This window comes from Schistocerca piceifrons, chromosome 3, assembly GCF_021461385.2.
Source record: "Schistocerca piceifrons isolate TAMUIC-IGC-003096 chromosome 3, iqSchPice1.1, whole genome shotgun sequence".
NCBI classification, from domain to species: Eukaryota; Metazoa; Arthropoda; class Insecta; order Orthoptera; family Acrididae; genus Schistocerca; species Schistocerca piceifrons.
The window spans coordinates 608,136,284-608,158,533 of record NC_060140.1 but is presented as its reverse complement, the minus strand read 5'-3'; the positions used below and the strand labels follow the sequence as shown (position 1 = coordinate 608,158,533).

At 46.3% G+C, this 22,250-nt stretch overlaps 1 long non-coding RNA gene across 1 annotated transcript in view; it reads right to left on the bottom strand.

The window, feature by feature from the left end:
* Window positions 1-273: 273 nt before the first annotated feature.
* LOC124790109 overlaps window positions 274-22,250 on the bottom strand; it is a 261,771-nt gene continuing 239,794 nt past the window's right edge. Inside the window, exon 3 of the long non-coding RNA XR_007016225.1 lies at window positions 274-388. This is a non-coding gene — a long non-coding RNA (uncharacterized LOC124790109). The remainder of the gene's footprint in view (window positions 389-22,250) is intronic.

Here is a 22,250-nt window from a genome sequence, read left to right as displayed (position 1 = left end):
GGCTGTTACATGGACAAAGTAGAGCAGGGCCCCATTCCTGAGAGCTTAATCTACGGGATTCGGAGTCGTAAAACGTTGGCTAGACACGCACCTGAAGACGACTCCGTGTTGGTGCGAGACGGCGTGCAGCGGCGGCGGCGACTCCGCGGCGGCGTGCGAGTGCGCGTGCGCGGCGGCCGGCTCCTGCTGGCGCGCCAGGGCGCCGCCCGCACCGCCCCCGCCGTCGCCGGCGCCGCCCCCGCCTCCGGCCGCGCCTCCTCCGCCCCCGGCGGCCCCGCCCTTGCGCCGGCGCGGCTGGTACTTGTAGTCGGGGTGGTCCCTCTTGTGGATCATGCGCAGGCGCTCTGCCTCCTCCACGAACGGCCGCTTGTCGTCGTCGCTCAGGAGCCTGCGGGCACGGCGCGAGACGTTGGCTCAGCTACTTTGCTAAGGCTGGACGTAATCGGCGCTGCACTTTACAGCAGCCGTACTGCTTAGGAGTGGGTCCTGCTCTCCGTACATGACCCACTATTGCCACCGACGACATGGACGAGGCGTGAATGCTTAGAGAAGGTAAATTAGAGGTGGCCTCTGGTACCGTCGCTAATTACATTTACATCCTCCTGAAAAAGAGTAGTTAAGTGAAATGAGGATACATACTGAATATAAAACTGTCACTGTCGCGAAGTTACTTTTATTTAAAGTAAAGCGTTTCCCCGTGTTTAAGCATCATCAAGTTACATAAAAGTGTCACATGAAGTTCATTGCGCCGGTTACCAAAGCTCTATTGCAACCACATACACATAAAAAGACTGGATGGAAATCCGGTCGTCAGAATAACTAAAAGGGACCGTGTAAACTTTTGAAAAGTTATAGCAGCCAGAAGAGCACAGCGCAGACCCATGGGTACATCACGGTGCCGTTATCAAGAGCATTTGGAATTGGCATTCTCAGTATATAATATGGATATATAAAAAAAATTATACACATAATAGGAGCTGTGAGGCAGTCCTCACATATATGCAGTCTAACTACAAAAAATGTTACATAACTTACGTCATGCTGCAACGAGTAGAATAGTTTTTTTTCCTTTATTGGATTTCGATCACCCCCCTTCCGAAGGGGGCGGGCTGGCAGCAGCTTAGTACGCCGCTCTTCAGCCTACAGAATTTTTAAAACATATGAAGATAAGAAACAATAAAAACAGGCGATAAAACGGTGATGTAAAATGTAAATCGGCGGAAAATTGTGGAAAGTTAAAACATAAAACTAATGGTGGGTGATGATAACAAAATAGAAAGGAAGCAGACATGGAAAAAGTATACAGAGAATTAAAAAAAAAAAAAGAAAAACACGGCGACAGCATGATGTCCGTTTGCAACACTTCGCAAAAGACGCACAACACTGAACAATCAGTAGGAATACTGCACTAAAAGGTCAGCACGAAGATGACACTCCACAGGCAAGGGCAAAGGGGAGATGGGAGGGGGGATCTGGACAGAGGAGGAGGAAGAAGAGGGGGAGGAGAGGAAAAAACGGAAGGCGGGGGGGGGGACGACGACGAAGGGAGAGGACTCAGAAGGGGGGAGCAGGGTAGACACGAGAGGGAATGGGGAAGGTCAGAGGAAGGAAAACGCAAAAGGGCTTGGGGGAGAGGAGGCAGAAAGAGGGTAGGAGGGAAATAAACAGGATGGTGGGGGGAGGGGGAAGTGGAGAGGGAGCCTGGGAAAAGGACAAAGGAAAGGAGGGGGGAGGATCAGAGTTGATAGGAGGGATAAATGGAGGGAGACAGGCCATCATCAGGGAGGGGGGTTGATGGAAGCCACCTTGGGAAAGGAGATGAAGAGTGTAGAGATGGAGGGTAGGGGAGACACAACAGTGAAGGCGTGGCAGAGGGCTGGGTGGGAGAGGAGAGGAGCAACCAGGGGGTGAGGGGGATCAAGGCGACGGGAGGTGTAGAGTATGTGGATATGTTCGAGGAATAGGAGCAGATGGGGGAAATGAATCAGGTCGTAGAGGATCCGTGTGGGGGACGGGAGGCGTATATGGAAGGCGAGGCGGAGTACGTGACGCTCAAGGATCTGGAGGGACTTACAGAGTTTTGGGGGCGCGGATATCCACGTGGGACTGGCATAACAGAAGATGGGACGGATTAAGGATTTGCAGGTGTAGACGATGGTAGAGGGGTGCAACCATCATGTCCGGCCAGAGAGGAGTTTGAGGAATCGGAGGCGGTTATGGGCTTTGGATTGGATGGAGCAGAGATGAGGGATCCAGGTGAGGTGACGATCAATGTTGAGGCCAAGATAGGTGAGGGTGGGGGTGAAGCGGACAGGACGGGCGCAGACGGTAAGGGAGAAATCTAGGAGCCGGAAGGATCGAGTGGTACGACCTACGATGATTGCCTGGACAAGAATAGTAAAAGTCAAGTGGATTTAAAAGGTTTTGCGCCGAAGGACACCATGAGATAAAACTATAGGCCTGCAGTTCTATACGTTAAAACTACTAGGATACATTAGCTTAAGAAGAGTTATTCGAGAGTGTTTCAGATTTTCATATTGCATGTGTTTTTCCAAATAAATGCTAAAGTTAATTATTTGGATTTAATAAAAGTGTAACATATATGGAACGGAGGGGGCGTCCAAGTCGAGCGTAAGGTTACGTCCTCTAACGTGCAAAATTTAAACCACTAGAAACTGTTAAGAGCTCCAGCACGTTAAAGAACGTAACGTGCCGTTCACTGCACGTATCCTACTTATTATTAAATCCAAATAACTACTTTTAGACTTTATTTGAAACACATAAACGGTGGCTGGCCGTGATCAGGTTGTGTGGCCGATGGCGGCGGCCGGCCGAGGCGAGGCGAGGCGAGTTCCCGTCAGACAGGACGGCGGCCCGCGGCCCGCGGCTGTTTGCTGACGCAGCGCCTAATGACGATGACTGGCGGCGGCGTGTTTACGCTGCACGCCGTGATCCCACGCGCACCGTTTGTTGACGTTCGGACACGCGACGACGGTCGCTGTGGCCGGACCATTGCTCCGGGAGGCCGGGCAGATAGGGCGAGCGGCCGAGACGACGACTAACCCGCTCGCCTACTAGGGGCCCGCTCTCACGCTTTCATAGCTAACGAATACTCGCATCATTTCGAACGCGCAGCCAACAGCACACTAAGTCCGTCGAAAAGATTCCGAGCCTGATTTTATTCCTGGCATGTAAGCGACGTCAGCGTACTAACTACGGTGGCATATTCAACTACCAATTGTAAACAAACGATGTGCATTCCACCACCACTCAGCTGCTAGCAGGCAGTGTTCAGTAGCGGACGTACGGCCGCAGGGTGTCAACGTTGTTGCGTCATAAATCCCAACGCAGCAACATATCTAAAGCAACTATGCACGGCATTCTGTAGAAGCTTTTGGAGAAGGGAAAAGTTTGTGGAAAGTGTGTCCCGCTCATTTTGACTCCAGAAAAACACAAACAATCGTGGACGCCTGCCGTGAATTGATTCAAATTCTAAACGCGAATAAATCTTTGTTGTAAAAAGTAGTAGCGACAAAGTGCCGAAATTCAAATGAACGGTCAACGATTTGACGACATGGCAGACTTTAGAGGCAGTGTCACGCATGAGTTGAGCACGATCTCAAATAAGGAATTTTCTGATCGTTTTATGCGGTTATATGAAAGACCGGTGCGTTATACTGAAGTCAAGGAGGACTATGCAGAACACCAGTAGCATTAAAATAACCTTCTTAAATTTTCTTTGGTTTTTCTTCATCCAGTCTTTGTGGTATCACCCATCGAGATCACTCTACGGCGTATCAGGGCTGGTAACAGAATTACAAGTTTCCGCCTGACACCGACAGCGGTGGCGCGGGGTGCAGCAGAGTAAATGGCGTTTTCACCGCTGGGCCAGGCCTGCAGCGGCTGTGTAGCAGGTGCGCCTTCCGCTGGCTCAATACAAGACGGCCGGCAGCAGCCTCTCACCTCATCTGTGTTTAGAGCCGCTAAGCTAGGACACATTCGTTCGTGCTCCAGCTTTGTTGACAATGATGAGCTGGACTATGCTTCTTGCTGCGGTATTCATAATTAATCTTCGTGCGTTTGCAGAAATACGCGTTAAGTAAATAAAAAAAATGTCAAATGTGTGTGAAATCTTATGGGACTTAACTGCTAAGGTCATCAGTCCCTAAGCTTCCACACTACTTAACCTAAATTATACTAAGGAAAAACACACACACCCGTGCCCGAGGTAGGACTCAACGTACGCCGGGACCAGCCGCACAGTCCATGACTGCAGCGCCTCAGACCGCTCGGCTAATCCCGCGCGGCTGTTAAGTAAATCTTCTTTTTATTGTGTTAACTTATTCGCTAATCATATCTGCTCCCGTGCAGCTTTTCTACGATGACAGCTGCTGCACCATTCTGTAATCCATCTTTGCTTACCGCTGTGTGCGAACTGTACACAATAGTCTTGAAACTACACTCCTGGAAATTGAAATAAGAACACCGTGAATTCATTGTCCCAGGAAGGGGAAACTTTATTGACACATTCCTGGGGTCAGATACATCACATGATCACACTGACAGAACCACAGGCACATAGACACAGGCAACAGAGCATGCACAATGTCGGCACCAGTACAGTGTATATCCACCTTTCGCAGCAATGCAGGCCGCTATTCTCCCATGGAGACGATCGTAGAGATGCTGGATGTAGTCCTGTGGAACGGCTTGCCATGCCATTTCCACCTGGCGTCTCAGTTGGACCAGCGTTCGTGCTGGACGTGCAGACCGCGTGAGACGACGCTTCATCCAGTCCCAAACATGCTCAATGGGGGACAGATCCGGAGATCTTGCCGGCCAGGGTAGTTGACTTACACCTTCTAGAGCACGTTGGGTGGCACGGGATACATGCGGACGTGCATTGTCCTGTTGGAACAGCAAGTTCCCTTGCCGGTCTAGGAATGGTAGAACGATGGGTTCGATGACGATTTGGATGTACCGTGCACTATTCAGTGTGCCCTCGACGATCAGCAGTGGTGTACGGCCAGTGTAGGAGATCGCTCCCCACACCATGATGCCGGGTGTTGGCCCTGTGTGCCTCGGTCGTATGCAGTCCTGATTGTGGCGCTCACCTGCACGGCGCCAAACACGCATACGACCATCATTGGCACCAAGGCAGAAGCGACTCTCATCGCTGAAGACGACACGTCTCCATTCGTCCCTCCATTCACGCCTGTCGCGACACCACTGGAGGCGGGCTGCACGATGTTGGGGCGTGAGCGGAAGACGGCCTAACGGTGTGCGGGACCGTAGCCCAGCTTCATGGAGACGGTTGCGAATGGTCCTCGCCGATACCCCAGGAGCAACAGTGTCTCTAATTTGCTGGGAAGTGGCGGTGCGGTCCCCTACGGCACTGCGTAGGATCCTACGGTCTTGGCGTGCATCCGTGCGTCGCTGCGGTCCGGTCCCAGGTCGACGGGCACGTGCACCTTCCGCCGACCACTGGCGACAACATCGATGTACTGTGGAGACCTCACGCCCCACGTGTTGAGCAATTCGGCGGTACGTCCACCCGGCCTCCCGCATGCCCACTATACGCCCTCGCTCAAGGTCCGTCAACTGCACATACGGTTCACGTCCACGCTGTCGCGGCATGCTACCAGTGTTAAAGACTGCGATGGAGCTCCGTATGCCACGGCAAACTGGCTGACACTGACGGCGGCGGTGCACAAATGCTGCGCAGCTAGCGCCATTCGACGGCCAACACCGCGGTTCCTGGTGTGTCCGCTGTGCCGTGCGTGTGATCATTGCTTGTACAGCCCTCTCGCAGTGTCCGGAGCAAGTATGGTGGGTCTGACACACTGGTGTCAATGTGTTCTTTTTTCCATTTCCAGGAGTGTATTTGGATTGATGTGGTAAACGGGATGTTCCATGGGCGTGGCACTGGCTAGCATTACAGAAGGACAAGTTTTACTAAAAGATGAGAATATTCGCAAGTAGAATTAATAATTTTAACGTTTGTATTTGCCGACATACATTGCGTACAACGGTAACTGTAGATTTTGTAAATGGGGCGAGGTATCCTCTTAACTGCACGCTGTAACTCTCTAGAAGAAGAAAGCAGTGATACGAGAATTATTCTGAAACTAATGCTTCCTATTTCTTTAGTTACCTTTGAGTGTCAGAGACAAATTACGTTCGCCTAGTACCAGTTATTGAATATTTCCGGAAATTTGCTGTTGGTTCCGGTGTTCTACGCTAGATGGTGGCAGAGTTCCACAATGACGTCTGACGTGGAGCTGTGTATAAGACAGACACGCATCTCAGAATTCGTCATTGCTGAAAAAACTGCGGTAAGTGAAATATATCGATGCTTACTAAACGTGATGGGAACGGTACAGCATGAGTAATGTAGAGGAAACTTTGCACCTTGAGGATAGTGTATCTAGTGTACTTAGTTTCTGGTCGATGTTTCTGCCTAGCGACCGATTTTAGAATCACACAGAGGAACTCGCCCTACAGACCGCCATAAGCATTTTCCGGCTTCTTTTACTCTTTCGGCTGTTGGTAGACATTAGGCTGCCTTATTTTTCCAAATGTTTTAGAGTCACGTAGTATTTTGATGATGTTGTTACTTCTTCAGTTACAGAATTTCATAGTGAGTAAAATTCTGTACATTTTTATAACTAGTTACTGAACTTGTGGGCTATTAAGTCATACATAGTCAGTCGTGCACCATCTTGTGCTTTAAAAAGAAGTTCTCTTTATAATAGGACTCGTGATATTTGGGGAGAACTAAGTTTCCCTAATGTCTTAACAATTTTCTCTGTCTCAAAAATGAAATTTTGCTTTACCAGTCAATAGCTTTTATTTCAGAATGTTTTTATTTGCAAATGGTTTTAATAACATTTCTTATTAATTTGATTTCGGTGGCTGTTTATTGGTCAATAGCGTAACGCAAAGCAAGCACTGAACAAGTGGGAATGTGCGGGCTCTACATTACCTACATGCACTTTCCACAACGTTTTCTCGGTTGCAACATTTTTAAATATGAATAGAATATTCGTCCCTAGGTACATGAACATGTTGTATCTTTAAAAAAATTTTCAAATTTGGAAAAACCTTATTTTATCAGAGTAATTTTTGTAATTTCAGAAAAAGACTTCAAGACATATAACGTAAATGCTTTAATTTAAAACAGGTTAAGAAAATTTATTAAACTTCTAAACCAAGGCTTGCTGGAGGTGGAAGTCTGAGAGCTCTCATCTACTGTGTTTCAATGGCGCCGAAAATATCCTGAAGAGCCATGTCCCAACCGATCCCGCTCATCCGTGATGACTGGGGGCTTACGTACAAGGAACTGTGTATTCGGCTCAATGTCAGCTGCAATATGCCTTAGATAAGACGTATCGCAACCTTGATTACTGCAAAGTGTGTGCCGGATGGATTTCACGAAGCTCACCTGAGGCCAAAAATTATGGGATGAAAATTTGTTGAAACCTGCTGAACGAACGTAAACACCATCATCACAGGAGATGAGACGTTGGGTCATAATCTGGAATCTAGAAAGCAATCTGTTAAGTGGCAACACCATCAGAGAAGAAGTTTCAGACGCAACCATCAGCAGGCAAAGTGCACAGTTTTCTGAGATGGGCATGGTGTGGTTATTTGTACTGGGGCCAATTCAGTACGCTACAACATAAGCTCAGTTTCAGGAGTCAGGCCAGAGAATAAAACAAACGTCCCCTTTCACGACGATAATGTCAGGCCACACAACACTGCCAAATTTGCTTGAACTGTCCTATCACATGCATTGTATAGCCCTGATTTAGCATCTTCAGGCTTGCATCTTTTTGGGCCTAAGAAAGATGCACTGTGTAGCCACCATTTTTACAAATGCTACCATCAAAGCTTTAAGACAGTGACTGGTTCCAGCTGTTTAATTCTGGAAAAAAAAATGATAGTATGTAGCTGAAATCTTGCTCCTAACTTTATTATTATCCCTTATATATCTTCTATAGTTTCTGTGAGAATGAATGGGAGGAATTAATTGATTTTATATGTGAAGACATGCGTTTCGGTCTGTGATACCGTGCAGTTTTATATTTGCTTAGAGATATTTATCGGAAAGTTGGAGGGAAACCTGCGCCGGCAGTTTTGGTCTTCATCTTCGGAACACGGCCAATCTACTTCTTGCCCCATTAAAAGCCATTTTGAAAATTAACTAAAAGCTCTTTCGTAAAATGTGCTAAGCACGTTACAGTGTTAATTTGGAGAGACTGACACGATATTGTTCATATTAGTTGATGTGTAAGATGATTTTAAACAAAACAATGTGAAAACTTGCTTTAATGTTTTTGTAGGAAAAAAAGTTGCTAGAGTACGGCTAAATCCTCGCACCTCTTCTTGCAATCAGCTGTCTGAATCGTGATTTGAATATAAATCTGTGGACTTCCCCTGCTGCTAACAATTGTATTAAAATCATCCGTGGTGTACTGGCGTGTTATCATATTAAAAATTTAAAACAGTAAAGAATGTCAATGTTTCGGACGTATTGCAGCAATTTTCCTCATATACATTGATTTTCTCGGCAAAATATTTGATCAGAGGCACATCCGCAAATGAAGGACATATTAATAGAACAAAAATCTGGTCCACATTAAACAACCGCACGGGAGCTAGTATCAGAAATTGTGGCGCACGCTTCGTCACCACTATTCGGAAGTGATATTGGTGTGGCTGTGACTCCCCATGACTGACTCGACCGCCACATGTTTACGGCTCTATAATTACACTATGTGATCAAAAGTATCCGGACACCCCAAAAAAACCTACGTTTCTCATATAAGGTGCATTGTGCTGCCACCTACTGCCAGGTGCTCCATATCAGCGACATCAGTAGTCATTAGACATAGTGAGAGAGCGGAATGGAGCGTTCTGCGGAACTCACGGACTTCGAATGTGGTCAGATGACTGGGGATCACTTGTGCCATATGTCTGTACGCGAGATTTTCACACTCCTAAACATCACTATGTCCACTGTTTCCGACGTGATATTGAAGTGGAAATGTGAAGGCACACGTACAGCACAAAAGCGTACAGGCGACCTCGTGTATTGACTGACAGAGGCCGCCGAAAGTTGAAGAGGGTCGTAATGTGTAATAGGCAGACATCTATCCAGACCATCACACAGGAATTCCAAACTGCATCAGGATCCACTGCAAGTACTATGACAGTTAGGCCGGAGGTGAGAAAACTTGGATTTCATGGTCGAGTGGCTGCTCATAAGCCACACATCAAGCCGGTAAATGCCAGACGACGTCTCGTTTGGTCAAAGGAGGGTAAGCAATGGACGATTTAACAGTGGAAAAATGTTGTCTGGAGTGACGAATCACGGTGCACGATGTGGCGATCCGATGGCAGGGTGTGGGTATCGTGAATGACCGGTGAACGTCATCTGCCAGCGTGCGTAGTGCCAACAATAAAATTCGAAGGCGGTGGTGTTATGGTGTGGTCGTATTTTTCATGGAAGGGGCTTGCACCCATTTTTGATTTGCGTGGCACTATCACAGCAAAGGCCTTCACTGATGTTTTAAGCACCTTCCAGCTTCCCACTGTTGAAGAGCAATTCGGGGGTGGCGATTGCATCTTTCAACATGATCGAACACCTGTTCATAATGCATGGCCTGTGGCAAAGTGCTTACATGACAATAACATCGCTGTAATGGACCGGCCTGTACCGAGTCCTGACGTAAATCCTACAGAACACCTTTGGGACGATTTGGAACGCCGACTTTGTGCCAGGCCTCACCGACCGACATCGATACTTCTCCTCAGTGTAGCACTCCGTGAAGAATGGGCTGCCATTTCCAAGGAAACCTTCTAGCACCTGAGTCAACGTATGCCTGCGAGAGTGGAAGCTGTCATCAAGGCTAAGGATGGACCAACACCATACTGAATTCTAGCATTGCCGATGGAGGGCGCTACGAACCCATTTTCAGCCAGGTATTCGGGTACTTATGATCACACAGTATATTTGGTGACACCTGAAGATGAAGCCTTTGGCTTCGAAACCGGTCGTGCAATAAATAAGAAATTACGAGTAAGTGAAGCGGAATTTTTATTATATTAAAATGATTTGTCGAAGTTGTATACAACGGTATATTGCATTTTATTGCTGTCAGTAATTTTCATTCACATTGGCCCTGAAAAGTTACTAATCCTCATACCCTTAGTTAAACTGATACTTGTTGTTTTAGCATAACGTACACACTCATACCGCCGTTATCATGAAAGAAAGCTTCCAACTACCCAACTTCCACGGTAATGTAAAACGCACCTCTCTTGATACCTGACAGGTATAGCATCTGACAGATAAGGACCGGGCAGAAACCCGACACCTGTTTATTCCGCCATTCGGGCACATCTGATTCAATGACACTGTGGAGAAACCAGGAAATGATAGTGGGAATGGAGTGTGGACCCTGAACCTCCAATGTCTTAACCAGTGCGCTACACCAATCATGTCTGGACCACAGAGACCTCGTTCTCGTAACGCATTACATCGTTACGTAATGCAGAACTGGTAGTCCGGTTTCCTAGCCTTTTTCCTTTTTCCATCGATTATCTGAGGAAAAAGGAGAGAAGTGTTATCGGCAGGAAGTTAGGTAACGGTGAGACTCGGAGGGCCGGCAGAGGCGCTGCCGGCGGCTGCGAACTGCGGCGCCCTGGGTGGTCTCGATGGCTTCTCCTCGCCTCTCCTCATGTCCACTGCACTTCTGTCTAGCGGCCACGTACTCGCTGCGACGCGATGCAGACCAGCCGCTCGGAAAAAAGCATCCAATTCCAACCGCTCACCGTCTACTGTTGGCCAACACTGGGCAGCGAAGCTCCAGAAAGAACTCTACCGAGGCATCAGAGTCTCGTGAACTGTAATTATGTGAGTAATGAGTAACCCTGCCTACTATTCCGCGTATTTGAACTTTATCAGAAGTACTCAAAGCTGTTATAAAATGACGCAGGCATTTCGTTAACAGTGACACAAAAGTAACTCAGCTCTTGTCATATAAAGTTCTTTACGTTAATTTAACTCAGCGCTGGGGCAAATTACAGTAATGTAGTCCTTTCTGTCACATCCTTTCTTTATATAGGGCTCCATCAGCTAAAGTACCTTGCACCCTACGAAAGATACCGAACTTCGCATGCACAGCAAAAGTTAAAGCTAATTTTATTCCTGCTATGAATCAGTTGTTCGAGATCAATAACGGCGCTATTTGTTCTAATGAACTGCGTGATTAACAATCGATGGTTAGTGTTTTCTTTTTTTTTGTAAGATCTAACCTGTATAGGATTCTTCCTTCGACAAAACTAAAATTGAATTCTACACCGATTTTAATATGACAGCGTTTGTAACGATGTCCTCGCCGTATTCATAACCTGTCTGTAAAATTAAAAATCGATAGCACTTCGAAATTCGTCAACGCTAGTATTATGGTGATTATGGTAATGGATTCTGCACGTACAGACTCATGCATAGCATGTAAAATTTAGACTTACGTTGAGGAGCTAAAAACAGCAGCTGCTGATGGTCATTGGTGGCCTGGGAGATTCTACAAAAAAAAGTACCAGTTGCCTCTCAGCCACCAAATTTTTGGTCGTGCGTATTAATGAAAACTTAAACTGCAAGAAGCATATTACTAGGCAATTCAAACAATTAATTCACCTGTTGTGCTTCTTCATATTTTCGTGGCGTAAAGACTGTTCCATAAAACTTCGAGCGTGCAGCCGCATAAATCCATCTTCTTCTTCTAATATTTCGGCTGAATACCGTCCAGCCATCTTCAGAGTGAGTCGAGGTGACTAACGCTGCTGCACTTGCTCCGTCCTTTTACACCCGAGCACCGAAGCACTGAGTATGCGGCCAAAGATACACATGGCGCCAGAGACGTTGGTAGGCGGCAAAGAGGTGTAACATCTGCATGGAAATGAAATACACTCCTGGAAATGGAAAAAAGAACACATTGACACCGGTGTGTCAGACCCACCATACTTGCTCCGGACACTGCGAGAGGGCTGTACAAGCAATGATCACACGCACGGCACAGTGGACACACCAGGAACCGCGGTGTTGGCCGTCGAATGGCGCTAGCTGCGCAGCATTTGTGCACCGCCGCCGTCAGTGTCAGCCAGTTTGCCGTGGCATACGGAGCTCCATCGCAGTCTTTAACACTGGTAGCATGCCGCGACAGCGTGGACGTGAACCGTATGTGCAGTTGACGGACTTTGAGCGAGGGTGTATAGTGGGCATGCGGGAGGCCGGGTGGACGTACCGCCGAATTGCTCAACACGTGGGGCGTGAGGTCTCCACAGTACATCGATGTTGTCGCCAGTGGTCGGCGGAAGGTGCACGTGCCCGTCGACCTGGGACCGGACCGCAGCGACGCACGGATGCACGCCAAGACCGTAGGATCCTACGCAGTGCCGTAGGGGACCGCACCGCCACTTCCCAGCAAATTAGGGACACTGTTGCTCCTGGGGTATCGGCGAGGACCATTCGCAACCGTCTCCATGAAGCTGGGCTACGGTTCCGCACACCGTTAGGCCGTCTTCCGCTCACGCCCCAACATCGTGCAGCCCGCCTCCAGTGGTGTCGCGACAGGCGTGAATGGAGAGACGAATGGAGACGTGTCGTCTTCAGTGATGAGAGTCGCTTCTGCCTTGCTGCCAATGATGGTCGTATGCGTGTTTGGCGCCGTGCAGGTGAGCGCCACAATCAGGACTGCATACGACCGAGGCACACAGGGCCAACACCTGGCATCATGGTGTGGGGAGCGATCTCCTACACTGGCCGTACACCACTGGTGATCGTCGAGGGCACACTGAATAGTGCACGGTACATCCAAACCGTCATCGAACCCATCGTTCTACCATTCCTAGACCGGCAAGGGAACTTGCTGTTCCAACAGGACAATGCACGTCCGCATGTATCCCGTGCCACCCAACGTGCTCTAGAAGGTGTAAGTCAACTACCCTGGCCAGCAAGATCTCCGGATCTGTCCCCCATTGAGCATGTTTGGGACTGGATGAAGCGTCGTCTCACGCGGTCTGCACGTCCAGCACGAACGCTGGTCCAACTGAGGCGCCAGGTGGAAATGGCATGGCAAGCCGTTCCACAGGACTACATCCAGCATCTCTACGATCGTCTCCATGGGAGAATAGCAGCCTGCATTGCTGCGATAGGTGGATATACACTGTACTAGTGCCGACATTGTGCATGCTCTGTTGCCTGTGTCTAAGTGCCTGTGGTTCTGTCAGTGTGATCATGTGATGTATCTGACCCCAGGAATGTGTCAATAAAGTTTCCCCTTCCTGGGACAATGAATTCACGGTGTTCTTATTTCAATTTCCAGGAGTGTATAATGTCGAAATTTTAGCCTTTCTGGGAATCAGTAGTGGAAGAAGCAATTCGGTTGGCAACGAATTTAATTAACAGAGATGGCGGCTTCAGCTTGGACAAATCATGGAATCCCGCAATTTCCGTAATTAAATCACAAAGACGTCGCGACGGTGCTTCTCTCCGTAACACATCGATATCACCGTGTGGAACGACTGCGCAGCCATAGATTTAATTTCCGTGCATATGTTACACCTCTTTGCAGCCCATCAACGTCTCTGGCGCCCTGTGAATCTTTGGCCGCATACGCAGTGCTTCGGTGCTCGGGTGTAGAAGGACAGAGCAAGTGCTGGAACGTTAGTTACCTCGGCTCTCTCTGAAGATGGCTGGACTGTATTCAGCCGAAATATTAGAAGAAGAAGCTGAATTTACGCAGCTGCACACCCGAAAATTTATGGAACAATTAATTCACCTACTTTTCCGCTTCGTGTAATTGATAGTATTGAAAAAAGAAAACGAATCACCTCCTGCAATATTTTGCGTGTTTACACTCAATAATGTGTTACGGAATAATTTTCTGGGGGGGGGGGGGGGGGGGGGAATTCACCACTCGGAACGAAACTACTCATTGAACAAAAGCGATCAGTCAGAATAATATGTGGTATTCACCTACGAGCATCATGTAGGTTGGTACTTCTTTAAGGAAACAGCCACTTTAAATGCGCCGTCACAAATTCGTAATAATTTATCTATCACAATTTGAGAAGAACGGTGACATCCACGACTACAACGCTAGAGGAAAAAAATGACCTTTATTTCTCGTTATTAAACCTGTCAGTGGATCAGAAACGAGTTCAGTATGCAGAAACAAAAAAATTTCATAATTTCCCCAACAGCATAAAATGTCTGACTGGTGCCAAAGCAAGTTTTAACTCCTACCTAAAGTCAGTTCCCCTTGACAGTTCCTTCTATACCATGGAAGAACTTGTATTTAAAAACTGGTATTCTGAGAATAAAAGACGCCTTGGTTTTGAGTCTAGTTGCATTAGCAGGACTAAAAAATAAAGTATTTATTACTGTCAACAGTGATCACGTATTTATACTGTACCTGGTTCATTCCACATAATTTCGATAAAAGAATCGTTCAAATGATATATGGAACATGTAACTAACCACGAGAAAAAAGAACCAAAGGATGAGGAATGTCTTTTAACATTTTACGCAGGAGTAAAGAGAAAGACGCACAATTGTGGCGTACATCGGATCTTTACCAGAGTCAAAACCCGCACTATGTTTGAGGTGAGTGAAACGTGATGGCGTAGTGGCATATTTTCGGAGAGTTGCAGTGGACAAGGATGGACAGATGACTTACAACCCGCAGAGAAGTCATTACAGCAGGATCATCACTTCAGCTGGGTAAGAAAGAAGCAAGAAAACGTACAGGGCCCATTTGAAGCAGCCATGCCAACACGCACCTCAAGTTATTTAGAAAAACCGCTGGAAATCTAAACCAATGTTGTCGAACTGAAAGCTATCCTCATTCCTTTCAACGAACATAGTTTAGAACTCAGCGTGCGGTTCGATTTCCAGCTGTCTGAAAATTTTTCGTGGCTATAATTGAGGTCGAAATGGACCGTATGTTCCCTGATCACAAAACATGGAAATGCTAACTTGCGTTAGATGGCAAGCGTCTCTGCGGAATCAAATAGCGTGAAGGACCCTATGGTGCTACACGACAGGAAATTCCGATAAAAGTTTCACCATGTTCCTTTCCCTCCTTACACACTCTTCCGTATCAAGATAGGGTCAGTATCCCAACCCAAGCACATATCACATGGCACGACATACGACACAATTACACGTTTGGCCCTTCAGCCCCATGTGGAACTGTGACAACAAGCTATATCCATAATGTCTTTACGAAGAAGATAAACCGATATTTGTCCTGAAAGCTCATTACTGAGTGTGTACTTTCCATTTCACCGCTATCGAAAGACTGTCCGACGCCTAACGAGCAACATGTGGCACTCTCCAAAATAAAAGTTATAGTCATTAGTCCCATCATTATCCTCATCATCATCATCATTATCGTCTGTACCGTCGAAAGAACATCCTTATGCCATCCTCCAGGGAGCTGGCAATTGGTGAATAACCGATAAAGGAACATGGAACAGAAAGGAAATTAATACGAAGAATTTCCGTTTCAATGGGGAAAAATGGCACTTTCAAACTAAGTGGAGATAGCACCTCCTAGGAAGTATAACACTTGCAAAAATTTCTAGAACTGAATACTGATTCACAGTTGAAGTGGTATGAACACACATAAATACCTGCAAGCAGAATGTCATCAGCATGGTATGCCCTTAAGAGTTGAGTCATCAGTGTGCAACAGGCAGTGTGTTTTAGTTACGTGCTATACACATAACTAAAGCTATGACATGCTTTTCCGGGGATCAAATGCACAAAATATAAATACAGTTTTCAAACTGCACAAGAGAGTCATAAAAATAATAACCAAAAATAATAGCCGAGGTCATTGTGAAGATCTATTGAAAATAATGAGGATTTTAAGTGCTTTATGTGAATACATTTACCAAACAGTTGTACACATCAGAAATAAGATTGGTAATTACTGTACCAACAGCTGTGTCCATGGCCTTGGTACAAGATCTAGGCTCAACTTATATAAACCAAGAAAGAACGAAGATAAAACACAAAACAGCATTTTCTCCCAAGAGATAAAAATTTACGATAAATTACCAGTGGAGATTAAAGAAATTGCTAAAACAAACTTATTTAAAAACGCAGTTAAAATACCTATTGCCGAAACATTCTCTACATTGAAGGATTATTTAGACAACACTGAGTACAGGGTTGGTAAAAAATGTACCACAAATAATAAATAACGATAATAAAACATTTAACATCGCATGTAACACTTTCACATTACTTTTTCCCTTCTTTTTTTCCTTTTCTGGAAATACTTACTCTCAAAGCTATGCAATGTACTATCTTCTTTCTGAGCTCAATATTTCACTTGCTATAGAGGTTTATAGAGGGATGGTGACTCAGTTTTTCAGTCCAGCCAATGGGAAGTTGCGATGCACAAAATGGTCCTTATATCAGCTGATAGTATGTGCGGGGATATCAAACAATGTGTATGTAGTATGAGCAGTGACTGGGGGTGAGAAATAATTGGAAAGTGTATCATTAGACTTTTATCATTATTAAATAACTTATTTGTAAAACAGTACTTTAGGCTGTGGATAAACAGAATGAGATAGCACTGTTTTAAACAGAGTGTCCCTGTATTCGCGAGGGTGGAAGATCCAATCTAGATCCAACCATCCTGATTTATGTTTTTCATGGTTCCCCTAAACTATTTAAGGCAAATGCTGCGATAGTTCGTACCATCAGGCCACGGCCGACTACCTGTCCCATCCTTATCACTCTAGCCCCATAAATCTTTCAATTCTATATGTGTGAATTACTTTATTTTTGTTGTTATTAAGCTGTAATACCAAGACATGTCCATTGTCCTTGTAAAAGAGATCTACGGATGAATAAAACTACTACTACTGCTAATACTAGAACTACCACTACACAAGTCTCTTGACTGGTTTGATGAAGACCGATGCCGAATTCTTCCTCTCAGGGTAGCACTTACATGCAACGTCTTCAATTATTTGTTGTATACAGGATGCTCAAACCAGTTCGAAAAGCTTGCTATGGTGCACGGTAGGCTGAGCCGAACGATAGTTGTTAAGAAAAAAATCTATATGTTGCGCCGTTTTCGAGTTAATTAGCATTGAGGTCAGCCAATCAGGCCGTTATGCTTGCAAATTCAAGCGGCCCGCCAGAGACGGTGTCGGCAAATGTGTTCTTCTTTTGGTTTCCTATTACCGAACAAGTGAGTGATACAAAAGTTGGACACGGGACGGTAGTCAGAATCGAATCCGACCCAAAGACTAGGCAGTCTCGTGCGCTCCCATGCACGCTGTGAGAGAGCAACCGACAGTAACTGTGTCAAGGCGCAACGGCTTGACTGGCTAATTTAAATGATCATTAATTCGGAAATGACGTAACGTATCGATATTTTTTTCTAAACATTTATTTCTCAGCAACTCCCATACAAGCTTTCCAGATTGTTTCTGACCAACCAGTATCTGGAATCTATATTTTCTGGGACAAGTTTTGCCCTCTATAGCTCCCAACGGTACGGTAATGTGGAAGTTATTACCTTAGGCGTTACCACATGTCCATTTATTTTGGTCGGCCGCTGTGGCCGAGCGGTTCTAGGCACTTCAGTCCAGAACCGCGCTGTTGCTACGGTCGCAGGTTCGAATCCTGCCTCGGGCATGGATGTGTGTGATGTCCTTAAGTTAGTTAGGTTTAAGTAGTTTTAAGTTCTAGGTGACTGATGACCTCAGATGCACTCCCATAGTGCTTAGAGCCATTTGAACCATTTATTTTGTCATTTCTTCGAGTCAGTATTTTCCTCGTATACCTTTCAAATGATTCAAATGGCTCTGAGCACTATGGGACTTAACAGCTGTGGTCATCAGTCCCCTAGAACTTAGAACTACTTAAACCTAACTAACCTAAGGACATCACACACATCCATGCCCGAGGCAGGATTCGAACCTGCGATCGTAGCAGTCGCGCGGTTCCGGACTGCGCGCCTAGAACCGCGAGACCACCGCGGCCGGCCGTATACCTTTCCTCAGGTTTCTGTGAAGAACATTGTCATTCCTTACCTCACCAACCTACATAACTTTCAGCATCGTTCTGTTACACTCAACTCAAACACTCCTGTTTTCCTATTTCCCGATTTTCTTAGAGTCCGTGATTCACTCTCACATTGTCCTGTTCTCCAGAAGTACATTCTTAGAAATATCTTTGTCAACTTGACGTCTACGTTTGAAAGCAGTCAAGCTCTTTTGCCAAGGAATGCACGTCTTGTCTCTGGTATTCTGTTTCTGAGAACAAATTAATGACTAGCAGCTTATTATTTCTCACTTTAGGTAATAAATAGGTATTTAGGATTAAAGAATTCACTCACAGTTAGAATCAGTGTTAAGAACAGATAGTTCTCGTACTTCTGAGTATATAGTTGGAACGAGGAGATAAATTGGAGATTACCTCGGAATAAGAGGCCGAAATCTTGTCACTGAAAGGATAAGATAAAATGGAGAGCAATGCGACCATGAACTCGGTATATCGGTTACCAGATTTGTGTGTTTTCGTGTCACACGGTGCGGCGAACCGGCTACTGTGGCGGGAGATATTGACTGAAATAGTTTAAGGCCGGGTCCGGAGTGGCACTTGAAAGCTGTGTCGTCACTTCCGGTGCACGTGGGCTACACTTCTGTCCAAGGGCATTCTGAGTGTAATAACCTCTGCGAGCGACTGACAGCGAAGTTCCGTTGTAAAAGCCGCGACTCATCCGCTAAGACGAAATTAAAAAGTTTAATAGCGAAAGTGAGAGAGATTATCATTTAGGTCGTGATTAACATGCCAAGCAGAACTTGTGCACTCACCCTCTCATACTTTGCATAATCATTTAAAAGCAGTTGAAACGTCGCTATTTGTGATATGTCCCTTGCGGATCGAAGGGAAATGATTCTTAAAGCGATAATGAAACAGAAATAAAAAAAACTGCAGACTGTTCCCGCAGCCGAGATGCCGGCACGGTGGCTCAGTGTGTTCGGAGAGAGGGTTAGCTACCTTCTGCAATAAAAAAACTGAGTGAATGGATCAACAATCAACTTCAGCGGGTATCAGGGGACGTCCGCACCGAACAAATACAACGAACAGTAACGGACAAAATGAGATTAAAAAAGAGAAAAAAAGATAAAAGGGTCGTTGGCGCACGCCTTTGGAATGGCGCTCGATACGGATGTAAGCCGGTTCGAATCCTGACGGTGCACGAAATTTTCACTGCCAGTATTTGGCCGGCAAGGGAAGGAGGGGTGACGGCTTATAGTTTCCGATCAGCAGTCCTTGCGCCAATGTCCTCGATTAAATTCCAAGCCTCTCCGCAGTGTCTCATGAAGTGACGGCATTTGACAACTGTTGACGGTGATCCGTTCTTCGGAGGGGGACAGTAAGCACAGCGGTCCCCTCGATGCCTTTCGAGAGGAGTCGGCTATGTGCCCGCACCGGGTTTCATCCCCTCCCTTCCCTTCATCCACGACAACACAAACCCGACCAACAGCGCACTGTTTGAGCTGTCATCACGGTGGTCACAACACAGGTACGTACTTGACTCTTCATAACAGGTCGAAGGAAGGCAACAGAAGACCACCTCCACCGGGACCATTCCATGAGGAGAGGTGCAGGATTCGTGTAACAGCTCTCCCTACCACCATTCCCCGAGTATGGAACTCTCATTCATACACAGAATATAAATAAACGCAAGCAAGCACCGAAAAAGTGGGAATGTGTGGGCTCTACATTACCTTGATCAACATTTTCGTTTTTTGTGAATGTATGGAAGAGTTTAATATAGTGGTGTCTGTAGCAGTAAGTTTCCTGTGAATATTAACAGACCCCTGTTGGTACAGTTTTGAGAGCTTCATGTCGGAAAACGTACAGTATTCTTTTCTACCTTAATGGCGAATTGGGAATCAGTTGCTCTAGACGTCAATTTCTTTCCGCTCCTCTCCCCCGCCCCTACCCCTCCCCAAGCATATCCTCCAATAGCCACTCGATTAGAAAAACATTTCATAAAATTTTAGCTGTAGTATTTCTGTGTTAATTCAGACTAGTCAATACTTCTTCAGTTACATGTATATCTGTATGCATGCTCGAAAATCGTAATGTTACGTTGCACTAGAAATAAGATAATTATAAATGTGACTGGTAGCAGCTTAACACATAATTATTCTACACTGTCGTTGTCTCTGCACTCAGTCATTGTGCCCGCAGTTAACTATTCAGCGATGTTGGGACGAATCGCCTGACCTCGACAGAATCAGTGATGAACGTCTCGGAGAGGTTCGGCGAGCCAGAAGTACCGCGCGCTTGAGTACCGGAATTAGCGGCACCCACGTTAAGGAAAGCCACAGCGACGGAGGTACTGCTGACCCAATATTGACTCAGTCCGGTCACACGGGCTGCCGCCGGCCGCTTCTCACGGCTGACGCGCGATTTGCGACCCGGCGTTATCTGGGCAACCCTCCTGTTTACCTCGAGTGCCCCTGGCCTGCAAACACGGCCAGGAGAAAATAAAAGGCCGGGGCACGGCGCCACGGCCGTGAATTATTTTCAAGGTCAAGGCCGCTCTGCTGATGATAGTGTGCGAAATTAAATTTTCACTGTGCAGCGGAGTATGTGCTGATATGAAACTTAATGGCAGATTAAAACTTTGTGTCGGACCGAGACTCGAACTAGGGACCTTTGCCTTTCGTGGGAAAGTGCTCTGCCGGCTGGAAAGTAAAAAGATAAGGTACTGGCGGAAGTAAAGTGGGCATAGGTAGTGGTTGGCTGGCCCTATCGGTAGCCGCCACGTCATCGCGTACAAGACTTGGCATTGTGGAATCGACCCGAAGACTCAAAGTAGATCTAGTTACGTGTCTAGTAATATGCCTTTTACATTGTATACTCGTTCCTGTAGAAAAGTTAGTGATGATGAAAAAATACATGTATGGATGAAAGGACTTGGTGTACTTGCTGATAATGTAACTAACTGCAGATATTACTTTGTACTCTAATTATTAATAAAGTGTGATCCTTGTCTCCTGTAACCGCTAGACTTACATCGCGAACCGGGGGCTCAAGGATGCAGCAGTTTGAAAAGATTCGAAAACATAGTGCCGCACTGCCCGCTGAGCGCCTAGCGTAATCAAGGTCACTCCCTCTCTGTATAAGCGGGCAGTGCACGCCAGCGGAACCATTCCGCTGTGAGCTCTATCTGCAACAGCATTGAAGCACTATGCCTCGTCGACGTGTGTATCGTCAACGCCGCCACCGCATGCCAGTCTACAAACATATTATAAGCCTCGAAAATAAACTTGAAGGCAATGGAACACCTCAAGCTGTAATCTTAAATGGGCCTATATTCTTCCGAGGCTGTAGGGTTAATTTTACTTTGGATGTCGCTACCGGAAATTCTGGCAGTGGTTGGTTTACCGTAGCCACTGTTCGTTGTGAAAACGCCTCCCTTCCTGGACTGGAATCCTTCGCCGATCGAGATATCATTGCGTACAAGACTTGGCAGTCAGAGGGCTGGTTGCCCTCTGTAATAAAAAAAAAAAATTAAAAAAACGAGTGAAGTATTCAACGATCAACTTGAACACGTATCATGTGACATCCGTCCAAAGCAAATGCCGAGAGCAATAAGTATCAAAATGTAAAAGAAAGATCATTTGCTCCCTAAAGTCAAAAGTTCCGAGTCCGACTCTCCGTCCAGCACCACCACACAGTCTTAGCCTGCCAGGAATTTTCATATCAGCGCACATTCTGCTGAAGAGTGAAAATTTCAATCTGTAAACATCGACCAGGCTGTGGCTTAGCCCTGACTCCGCAGTATCCTTTCTCCAAGGAGTGTTAGTCCTGCGAGTCCTGAAGTTTGGAAGGTAGGACATGAGGTACTGGCGACAGTACAATTCTGACAACACGATGCGAGTCGTGGTTGGGTAGCTCAGACGGTAGACCAGTTATGCAAGACAAGCAAAGATCCCGAGTTCGAGTCCTCGTCCGACACATAGTTTTCATCTGCCAGGAATTCTGATGCTATGTGGGTTTCTGTGGGTACTATCACAAATAGATAAACCCTCAGTTTTATTTTCCTCTCATTACTCCTGTGTAACTCCATCATTCAGCTGAAGCTGTACTGCCTTATACCTGCCACTTATCGCCCCTTGGGTATCCA